This window comes from Macrobrachium rosenbergii, chromosome 41 (assembly GCF_040412425.1).
Source record: "Macrobrachium rosenbergii isolate ZJJX-2024 chromosome 41, ASM4041242v1, whole genome shotgun sequence".
Classification (NCBI taxonomy): domain Eukaryota; kingdom Metazoa; phylum Arthropoda; class Malacostraca; order Decapoda; family Palaemonidae; genus Macrobrachium; species Macrobrachium rosenbergii.
The window spans coordinates 95,735,488-95,748,493 of NC_089781.1; positions in this window are offsets into that span (position 1 = coordinate 95,735,488).

A 13,006-nucleotide genomic window follows, 5' to 3' on the forward strand; every position below is an offset into this window, starting at 1 on the left:
CCTTACGGGAAATTAATATAGAAAGATTGGGCATAAGGAAGAGTAAAGTTTTAAGGTATTTTTTGTTGAGGAATTGCGGTGAATTAATTGATAATCTTGGGAGCTTCGTTACGAGGAGATAAAATCATGTTGGCCATTTAAATGTTGCAGTGAATTATTATTTCTATAAGGTGGGTGATACGGCATAAATTTGACTGATTGGCTTATTTATAAGAAAGAGTTAATTACTACTAGATAAAAAAAATTAAACAAAACATTTCCTCAAGAAACAAACTACACCAAAATAATGAAAAATCTTTATTTATAAATTTGACTGATTTGCTTATTTATAAGAAAGAGTTAATTACTTCTAGATAAAAGAAATAAAACAAAAATTTCCTCAAGAAATAAACTACACCAAAATAGTGACAAATCTTTATTTATAAATTTGACTGATTTGCTTATATATAAGAGAGTTAATTACTTCTAGATAAAGACAAAAATTTCCTCACGAACAAATTACCAAAATAATTAAAAATCTTTATTTCAACTTCTTTCACGCTCTAATTCAGTCCTCCATTATTCAGGTCAAATATGCTACACAGTGACGTCATTTCCTTTCGTTTATATATTCATTGCCTCATCTTCTGGCTCTTTTGTGCTCTTTGTCGAAAAATAAAAAAAAACAAAAAATAAAAAGAAGTGCGTGACAGAATAATGGCGTAATGCATTCCTCCACAACACCAGCATTATACTTTATTGCCTTTTTTTCACCAACCTCGTATGCAGGTTTGTCAGTGAATTCTTTATATATATTTTTCTTGGCAAAGAAAAAAGTCATCATGAAAAAAAAATGATAAAGATAAAAAAAGCCCATGTCCAAAAAAACCTTTGTCATAAAATAAGCTTAGAGAATCTTTTGTAAAATACAGACAACATGAAAAGCTCACACGTTTACACATAAAAAAATGGATGAAAAATGAGGTAATGAGATAATTTCACTAACGCTATTGCATCAGCATGGAATGGAAAAATACACAAGGCTCTAAGAATTTGTAATCTTGCTAATTTGGAGATAAATTGCGGTTAATGCATGTGCATGCACAAACTGTAATTTATTCACTAATATTGAAGGTCTGCATAAAAGATTTTCTAGCAACCTCAAGACGTTGCCTAAAATGAGAGAGAGGAAAGAAGTGAATTCAAGTACTTTATATGATTTCTTTTAAAGACTATTTTTAGGTAAAAATGATAGAGCAATAATAAAGCAATCTTGATGGAAATAAAAATAACAGAACGATAAAGTAATCTTGATAAAAGCAAGTAAACACAATTAAAAAGGTTTTCTATAGAGCGAATAATCAAGACCACCGAAAATAGATCTATCTTTCGGTGGTCTCGGTATAATGCTGCATGAGCCGCGGCCCATGAAACTTTAACCACGGCCAGGTGGTGGCCTGTCCTACATCGTTGCCAGACATACGATTATGGCTAACTTTTAACATTAAATAAAATATAAACTACTGACGCTACAGGGCTGCAATTTGGTATGTTTGATGGTTGGAAGGTGGATGATCAACATACCAAGTTGCAGCCCTCTAGCCTCAGTGGTTTTTAAGATCTGAGGGTGGACAGAAAAAGTGAGGACGGACAGACAAAGAGGCACAATAGTTTTCCTTTACAGAAAACTAATAAAAACGACAGAACAATAAAAAGTTATCTCGACGGAAAAAATAAGAAAATGATAAGGTAAATTAAAATAATAGAACAATAAAATAAACTTGACGACAATTAAAATAAGAGAATAATGAAGTAATCTTGACGGAAATAAAAAAATAACAGAGCAATAAAGTAATCTTAACAGGAATAAAAATGATAGAACAATAAAGTAATTTTGAAGAAAATAAAAATAACAGGACAATAATGTTATCTTGAGGAAAATAAATGAAGTGAACAATAAATTAATTTTAACGGAAATAAAAGTAACAGAACGATAAAGTAATCCTCACGGAAATGAAATTAATATAATAATGAAGTTATACTGATGTAAATTAAAATAACAGAACAATAAAGGAACCTTGACGGTAATAAAAATAATAGAACAATAAAATAATCTTGACGGAAATTAAAATCTTTTAAAAAAATTTTTTTTTAATGAGCGGACTCCATCTTTGACGGGTCATGTTGAACACTAAGACTGCTATTTCAACCTACAAGTCCCCCCAGGGACCAATTACTCCCTCCCCTTCAGGTCCCTAAAAAAAAGAGGGGGCAAAAAAAAAAAAAGGGCAAAAGGTCTAGACCCTTTCTATCACATCTAAGATGCGCTACCTTTTGTCCTGTTGTTCAACCTTTTTCTTTCAAGTCAGAATATCTTTTCTTTGAGCTTAATGCACTCGCGTATATGCGTACATCGTAAGGCTTATTCTCGCTCATACGCTCATAAATGTTTTGCTTAAATACCCCATGTATGCATACACACACACATACATGCACACACACACATACACATATTTATATGTATATATATGTATATATAGTGTATATATGAATATAAATATATATATATATATATATATATATAGACACATTTATATTTTATATATATATATATATATATATATATATATATATAGAGAGAGAGAGAGAGAGAGAGAGAGAGAGAGAGAGAGAGAGAGAGAGAGAGAGAGAGAGAGAGAGAGCACAGCATACGCAAAAACGTGCGCGATTTAAAATATTAAAAAAATAAAAATTCTAATTCCATCCCCGTCAGTGTCACCTCCATCACAAAAAAAAAAAATAAAAACAAAAACTCTACTTTCTTCTCCCCCTAGAGAAGAAGAAGAAGAAGAAGAAGAAGAAGAAGGAGAAGAAGAAGAGGAAGGGAGAGACGAAAATCCCTCCCCCTAATTTTCGAGGTGACGAGGGGATTTCCTAATGTCGGCTGATGACCCATTAGAGAAGACGACACTAGCCCCAGTGAGAGCTGTCGCGGAGGGCGTAAGGGATTCGGGCGCTGCCGAGTGTCTCACTGGCACTGACATCCCGCACAGATTATATAAATCTGTCTAATGGAACGGAAGGTGGACTGTAATTGCTCGAAATGAATGGGGCCGAGTTCTTCTTCTTCTTCTTCTTCTTCTTCTTCTTCTTCTTCTTCTTCTTCTTCTTCTTCTTCTTTTCGTTTTGGGGATGCTGGGGGGTACCACAGGAGGTCGAGTTGGCTTCTGTAGGGAGGTTTCGTTTTCTGAATGACTGACTGACTGTCTGTCTGACTGGCTAAATGACTGAGTGACTGGCTGACTAACTGTCTGACTAACTGTCTGACTGATTGGCTGCCTGACTGACTGGCTGACGGATTGGATCTAAATGAATGACTGACTGACTGATTGGCTGTCTGACTAATTGACTGCCTGGCTGACGGATTGGATCTAAATGAATGACTGACTGACTGACTGATTGGCTGTCTGACTAACTGACTGACTAACTGACTGACTGACTGATTGGCTGTCTGACTAACTGACTAACTGACTGACTGATTGGCTGTCTGACTAACTGACTGACTGATTGACTGACTGACTAAATGACTGACTGACTGGCTGATTTGACTGTCTGACTAAATGACTGACTGACTGACTAAATGACTGACTGGCTGGCTGACTGGACTGACTGTCTGACTGACTAAATGACTGACTAAATGACTGACTGGCAGCATTGGCGCTAGTTGTATCTTCTGAGCGGTGTGACGTAGTAGAATATATATATATATATATATATATATATATATATATATATATATATATATATATATATATATATCCTACCATAGCAGCCCTAAGTCCACTTAGTCCTCACTGAGCACCTGGCCCTCCAACGAACTATAAAAATGATATGAAGGACTATAACCCACTCAATTAATGGCTTAAGAAGAGCCTTTTAGCGTCGTTCTAGCCTTAATTTTTTTAGCTACTGTTTTTAGCCGACCTTTATGTACTAAGGAGTGTGTCCAGGGTAGGAGGGGGATCAAGGAACGGGGGGGTCTCTCTCTCATTAGCAGAGGCGGAGGCCAAGGTAGAATTCTTACCAGTACTGCTCTTAGGCCTGAGTCTAGTCTCATTAGCTTAGCCATCATAAGGCCGAGGCGTCTCCATCGAATTTCTTAAGGAAGGTAATAAAATGACTATGTTAGTTCTATAGGATTTAGGCTCAAGTTCAAGCGCTGGGGCCTATGAGGTCATCATTCAGCGCTGAAAGGGATACTGACAATACAAGGCTTTGAAAACATGACAGGAGGAAAACCTCGCAGTTGCACTATGAAACAATTGTTAGAGAGGGTGGAAAGTCATTTCAAAGAAAGATAATATGAACGGAGGTACGGTAAAAACAATGAAAGCGGTTGCAGCTAGGAGCCGACGGGACGCTGCTAAGAACCTTCAGTAATGCCTACAGTACCCCACGTGAAATGCACTGACGGCACTGCTCCCCCCTACGGTTTACTTTGTCTTAGGAAAGGAATATGAAATTTAGTCCCAAGTTCAAGCACTGGGACCTATGAGGTCATCATTCAGAGCTAAAAGGGATGTTGAGAGTGCAAGGCTTTGAAGGTGTAACAGGAGGAAAACCACGCAGTTGCACTATGAAACAACTGGAAAGTAAGATGGAAGAAAGGGAATGTGAACGGAGGTACGGTAAAAGGAATGAAAAGGGGTTGCAGCTAGGGGCCGAAGGGATGCTGCGAAGAACCTCAAGTAATGCCCACAGTGCACCGCATGAGGGCTGTCTTAGGATTTGCTTAGATAAATTCAAAAAGGCCTTGGAATTGTTGGGTCATATATGGAATGTGTGTGAGTCTTCCTAATTGATTACAGTAAGTTTGAAGCAACGATCGTGAATTTTTAGTCTATAAACGATGAGGAAATTATTATTATTATTATTATTATTATTATTATTATTATTATTATTATTATTATTATTTCGGCAGATAAAACCTATTCACACGGAAAGCACACCAAAGGGGCCACTGACTTGAAATTCGAGCTTCCAAAGAATGTTGGTCTCAATCTCCCACCACAGCAGACCCCTCGCTGCGGCAGTAACTGATCATCTTACAGAGCCAGTGATTTTTCATCGCCCTGGGGGAGACGCGAACTACCAACATCTGAACGGCATGTCACGACACCAGCAACCATATATTTTCCCCTAAATAACATTGAGATCACAGTTTTCAGTGCATTAATGATACCCCTAGGCACTGTCTGTGCCAAAGAACCCAGTCTGAGAATCATTGCTCTATAGTTACGTTCCTCGCATGAATAAAAGGGAAATGCTGATAATTACCTATAAAAAAAATTAAAAGTAAAAACCTTTACAGGTCAGTGGTAAGAGGCTTACTCACCCAACCGTTCCATTATGTAAATAGGATTATTCTTATTTCTACCATATGTCTGAGCGCGCCGAATAAAATCTGATGATGGCTTGCGTCTCACTGAACTCAGTAAGGGAAATACGTGTTAATATTATGTATATATATGTGGATAAAATCTGTCAAAAACAGTATTTCAATTTCCTCTCAAGTTGCTTGATTGATTTGCCAATGTAAGGCAATTTGCAACGAAAAAAAAATTGTTTAGGAATCGAAACAACTGGCACTTTGGGAATGTAAACATTTTCCAGAAATAACCTGATATGTTTAAAGACCAAATTTGTTGGGTTTCCATTACTTGCAAACAATTTCACTAGGAATTCCATCTCTTCGTGATATATATATATATATATATATATATATATATATATATATATATATATATATATATATATATATATATATATATATATATATATATATATATATATATATATATGTGTGTGTGTGTGTGTGTGTGTGTTACAGGCACATAGCGAAACTAGGCATTTCTCGAACTGCCTAAAATTTCAAGCAGATGGCGAAATGTACTTAGGGGCATTTGATGCCCCCAAGGGATGGTATTAAACACGGCGAAATACATTTGACCCCCAAGGGGCTAGTACTAAACACAGCATAATACATTTGACCCCCAAGGGGCTGGTACTAAACATGGCAAAATACATTTGATGCCCCCAGGGGCGCTAGTACTAAACACAGCTTAATACATTTGACCCCCATGGGGCTAGTACTAAACATGGCTTAATAGATTTGACCCCCAAGGGGCTAGTACTAAACATGGCTTAATAAATTTGACCCCCAAGGGGCTAGTACTAAACATGGTGAAATACATTTGACGCCCCAGGAGCTAGTACTAAAAACTGCAAAATACATTTGACCCACGAGGGTTTAGTACTAAACACGGTGAAATACATTTGACCACCCAGGGGCTGGTACTAAACATGGCGAAATACATTTGACCCCCTAGGGGCTAGTATTAAACACGGCAAAATACATTTGACCCCCGGGGGGCTAATACCAAAAACAGCAAAATACATTTGACACCCCAGGGATTAGTACTAAACACGGCAAAATACATTTGACCCCAGGGTTAGTACTATACACGGCAAAATACATTTGACCCCCAGGGGTTATTACTAAACACGGAAAAATACATTGACCTCCCAGGGGCTAGTACTAAACATGGCGAAATACATTTGACCCCAGGGGTTATTACTAAACACGGAAAAATACATTTGACCTCCCAGGGGCTAGTACTAAACACGGCAAAATACATTTGACCCCCAAGGGGTTAGTACTAAACACAGCGAAATACATTTGGCACCCCAGGGGTTAGCACTAAACACGGCAAAATACATTTGACTCCCAGGGTTAGTACTAAACATGGAAAAATACATTTGACCTCCCAGGGGTTAGTACTAAACACGGCGAAATACATTTGACCCCCCAAGGGGTTAGTACTAAACACAGCGAAATACATTTGACCCCCAGGGGTTAGTACCAAACACAGCGAAATACATATGACCCCCCTGGGTCTAATACTAAACACGCCAGTCGAAAGGCCTCGCAGCACTCCAGTGTTTCCCTTTCCTTCGTGGATTTTGTCTTTATTTATATATTCATCACGGTCCATATTTTCGTGATTCAGTTATATATATATATATATATATATATATATATATATATATATATATATATATATATATATATATATATATATATATATATATATATATATATATAAGTAGTATATAAATATATAACTATATAAATATTCATAACACAAAGGTACGATTCTCTCTCTCTCTCTCTCTCATTTTGAGATGGATATCCCATAAAGGTATGACACACACACACACTCTCTCTCTCTCTCTCTCTCTCTCTCTCTCTCTCTCTCTCTCTCTCTCTCTCTCTCATTTTTAAATGGATATGCCGTGATGACACGTCTTCATTCTAGAGAAGAAGAGAAAGATCAAAAGATTCAGGGCAGAGGAGATTGGGGCTTCGAGTTTTAATATCTAAAATGCAATACATTTCCTGGAAAAGCACACTAGGGGACTCTTGGATTCATAATGGCTGGGACGGACCTTTAAAGATGTTCGTAATAAAACCGAACGGCAAACCCCACGAAAACCAGTTTATTTTTCAAGTACTAGGTGCTTCGATGAAGGATATTTGTGCTTGTATTTTACTGCAGTAACCTGAGAAAACCAAGTTTTCAGTCTCCTGTAAAAGAAAACTATTGTGCGGGCTTTGTCTATCCGTCCGCACTTTTCTGTCCGCCCGCAGACCTTAAAAACTACTGAGACTAGAGGGCTGCAAATTGGTATGTTGATCATCTACCCTCCAGCCAACAAACAAAACATACCAAATTGCAGCCCTCTAGCCTTAGTAGTTTTTATTTTATTTAAGGTTAAAGTTAACCATAATCGTGCTTCTGGCAACGATATAGGATAGGCAACCACCGGGCCGTGGTTAAAGTTTCACGGGTCGCGGCTCATTCAGCATTATGCCGAGACCACAGAAAGATAGATCTATTTTCGGTGGCCTTGATCATACGCTGTAGCGGCTGTACAGAAAACTCGGTTGCGCCGAAGAAACTTCGGCGCATTTTTAATTTTTTTTTTTTTTACAAGTACTAAGCGCTTGGATGAAGTATATTTGTAGTTTAATTTTACTGCTGGAGGTATCTTAGAAGAGAGAGAGAGAGAGAGAGAGAGAGAGAGAGAGAGAGAGAGAGAGAGAGAGAGAGAGAAAATTTATATTTGTTTTTAAACGGGCTGCTCACAAAATGATGACTAAGCATAACACTTAAAAACCCTAATTTTATTTTGAAGCTATTTTAGAAGAGAAAGAGGAGCCTGCAGTTTGACTACAAGTACCCAAGAACCCAGATATTTCTGATGGAAACAATATGTTTGAATGATATTATTATTGAAGGTACTCCTCCACCTCGTCTTTACAATATGATGAATTCTTTTACATACGGTTAGTAAAAATATGACATCCCATTTACACTGATGGCTGAAGTGAACTTTGCAACCCTGACTGTAATTGACTGACAACCTAGTTCTCACCTCAGTATCAACACTGAAGTGTGTGTGTGTGTGTGTGTGCGTGTGTACACACTAGTCTGAAAACCAGTAAACAGGATGAATATGCTCAAGCACTCATGTGATTAAACATAATATTAAGGGTTAGGGGATTTTTTTGCAAATCAGTGAAATACAAATTAAAATCAAATTTTAACTTGTTAGTTAAAGACGTTAGTTAATTCAACTGACTTAACTGCTAAAATGAGTATTTTACTGACTGAGTATCTCCCTTCCCAAAAAAAAAAAAAAATAAATAAATAAAATGAAAACTCAAAATTATCTAAAATGTATATATACTCGCTCCTGCAAGGCTTATAGTCCTTGAAGATGTCAGGTAATTCAACTGACTCAACTGGTAAAATGAGTATTTTACCGACTGAGTATGACTGAGTATCTCCGTTCCAAAAAAAAAAAAAAAAAAAAAAAAACAAATCAAACGAAAACTCAAAATTTTTTTTAAATTATCTAAAATGTACATACTCGTTCCAGCAAGAATTACAGGCCTTTAAGATGTCAGTTAATTCAAAATTTGACTTCGCTGTTAAAAGGAGTATTTTACTGAATGACTATCTCCCTTAAAGAAAAAAAAAATCAAATGAAATGTTATAAAAATTATCTAAAATGAATTTTTTAATGACTGAGTATCTCCCCTCAAAAAAAAAAAAAATAAATAAAACAAAACTCAAAATGTAATAAAATTATATAAAATGAGCATTTACTGACTGTGTACCTCCCCTCAAAAAAAAAAAACTCAAAATGTTATAAAATTGTCTAAAATGTATATATACTCGTTCCGGCAAGACTTACAGTCCTTCCAGCGAGAATTATAGGCCTGCAAACTAAAGGCTGCAGAAAAAAAAGCATTTTCCAGCCTCTTAAATTTACCAGATAACATCATTCACGCAGGGGGGCAGCGGGTGGGGGGTCCCGCTATAATTACTCGACATTCTTTTTTTCCCGTCAGAATTATTTACGAAAAACGCTGACATCGTACTGGACAGCATGGAAAACGCCTCCTTGAGTTATGTGATAGCTATCATATATTTCAGGCAAAGCGTTTTCCGTATTATTCTGGGTGATTAATGCATATTTTACTCTTCCACTGTTTACCAACGCCAGCATAGAGACAGAGAGGCGACCTTTGCAATTTCGTAAACAATCATTAAACAGGTAAAAATTGCGCCGAAGTTTCTTCGGCGTAATCGAGTTTTATGTATAGCCGCTGCAGCGTATAGTCAAGGCCACCGAAAATAGATCAGTCTTTAGGTGGTCTCGGTATAATGCTGTAGGACCCGCGGCCCATGGAACTTTCAGCCGGCTGTGGTGGCCTGTGTTGTCGCGTTGCCAGAAGCAAGATTATGGCCGACTTTAACCTAAACTAAAATAAAAACTACTAAGGGTAGAGGGCTGCAATTTGGTATGTTTGATGACTGGAGGGTGGATGTTCAACTTACCAATTTGCAGCCCTCTAACCTGTGTAGTTTTAAGACGGACAGACAAAGCCGGCACAAAAGTTAGCCATAATCGTGCTTCTGGCAAAGATATAGGATAGGCCACCACCGGGCCGTGGTTAAAGTTTCATGGGCCGCGGCTCATACATCATTATACCGAGACCTATCTTCGGTGGCCTTGATTATACGCTGTAGCGGCTGTACAGAAAACTCGATTGCGCCGCAGAAACTTCGGGACATTTTTTACTTTTTTTTGTAATTGACCAACAAGACTTTCCATGCCTTTGTAAATGACTGAATTTAAATATCATCTAGTATTAATAAATTTATTAATAAATTTATTTTTTTCAATTTACGAGCATGTCCTTAGATATCTATTCCTTAATTTCTAAACCATGCCACTATTTAGACGTAAGTTATGAGTTTTGAAATTTATAAAATTGTCGGTCCAACGAAGATAGGTTGTAGAGAAATTATTGCAAAAAAATGAATAGATTTACTACTTTTCCTACAACTGCTTTATAAAAAGATTATTATTATTATTACTATTATTATTATTTATTATTATTATTATTATTATTATTATTATTATTATTATTATTATTATTATTATTATTATTATTATTATGTACAAGGGCCACTGACTTCAAATTCAAGCTTCCTAAGAATATGGTGTTCATTTGCAAAAAGTTGCAGAAGAGAACAGGAAATATAAAAAGGAGAGATATGCATAGGTATAAGATGAACTGTTTAAGATAAAAGAACAATATATAAATGAGGAATATATATATATATATATATATATATATATATATATATATATATATATATATATATATATATATATATATATAAATAATATATATATATATATATATATATATATATATATATATATATATATATATATACATATATATATATATATATATATATATATATATATATATATATATATATATATATATATATATATATATATATATATATATATATATATATATATATATATATATATATAATATACACACAGAGGAACAGTATTCAGTTTGCGCAGCTAAAGGCAGTACGCCAAAAATTAGACAAATATTTCTGACATTCGCACCATGGAATACACATTGTACTAAAAATCTAAAAAAAAAAACTATTTATCAAAAAACAGTTTGAAAGCATTCACAAATGGCCTCTGGGACAACATGTCGGATTATACTGCGTGACATCCATGCCAACAATTAAAAAATGCCCTCAGAGCATACCCTAAAATTTTTTTCGTGAAATATATTTATTACATATGGCGCGGATATTCGTCCCCAAAACATTTCAAGTAAAAATACTCTTGGGCCCACGTGAATTATGTTATCCTTTAGATCAAAATAACTTTTAATTTTCCGTTTATTCTGTAAACTCTGGAACTTCTCATTTTTGACAGAATTGACAAATATATTATGGCAAACCTTCCAACATTTTGAAATGGGTATTCCCTCAAAAACACGAGATACACGGTATGATAAGTAATATAAAATTATTTCATTGATATAGGTAACTTATATGTCTATATTAATGAAGTTATCTTATGTGTCTTGTCCTGCCATAAAGCTTATGTCTTTTTTTTTGACAGAAAACCCATTACAAAATTTTAAAAGTTTAGCAATAATACAATTGTCCATTTGGTCAAAAATTAGAATTTCCAGATATTTTTTCACTAATATGCAAACGTAAGTGTTCGAATATTACTTAAGTATTATAGATTAAAAGACTAAAACAAAAATAAACCTGTATATACAAGAACTTAACGATTGACTTACGTCATCAATATACAGTAAAGTTGATATATATATATATATATATATATATATATATATATATATATATATATATATATATATATATATATATAATATGGATGTACTAAACTGAATATACAGTTTAGGCCAAAGGCCAAGCACTGGGACCTATGAGGTCATTCAGCGCTAGAAAGGAAGCTGAGAGGAGGTAGGTCTGAAAGGTGTAACAGGAGGAAAACCTCAAAGCAGTTAACTATGAAATATTTGTTAAGAAAGGGTGGGTAGCGAGATGGAAGACAGATACTATGAACAGAGGTACAGTAAAAGGAATGAAAGGGGTCGCAGCTAGGCGCTGAAGGGACGCTGCAAAAAACCTTTAGTAATGCCTACAGTGCACCCCGCGAGGTGCACTGACGGCACTACGCCCCTAAGGATAGTATAATGAAAATAACCCTAAGGATAGTATAATGAAAATAACCTTCCCTCGACTTGGATTTTATAATGAGATGAAGACAGGACGAGGAAATACAATGATGCAGTGTTAGGAATATAATGTATTTCAGAACGATTCCTATCAAAGGTGATATATATGGATAGTATGATGAAAGAAACCGTCCCTCGACTTGGATTTTATAATGAGATGAAGACACAACGAGGAAATACAATGATGCAGTGTCAGGAATATAATGTATTTCAGAACGATTCCTATCAAAGGTGATATACATGGACAGTATAATGAAGGAAACCTTCCCTCAACTTGCATTTTATAATGAGATGAAGACACAACAAGGAAATACAATGATACAGTGTCAGGAATATAATGTATTTCAGATACGACAGCAGACAAACGATTCCTATCAAAGGTGATATATATATGGACAGTATAATGAAAGAAACCTTCCCTCAACTTGGATTTTATAATGAGATGAAGACACAACGAGGAAATACAATGATGCAGTGTCAGGAATATAATGTATTTCAGATACGAAAGGAGACATCGATGGAAGAACAACGCGATCCTTACTGACAAACGATTCCTATCAAAGATGGAAGGTAAAGTAAGTATAGCTTAGTTTTACCAGACCACTGAGCTGATTAACAGCTCTCCTAGGGCTGGCCCGAAGGATTACACTTATTTTACGTGGCTAAGAACCAATTGGTTACTTAGCAACGGGACCTACAGCTTATTGTGGAATCCGAACCACATTATAGCGAGAAATGAATTTCTATCACCAGAAATAAATTCCTCTAACTCTTCAAGAATTAACTGTGCTC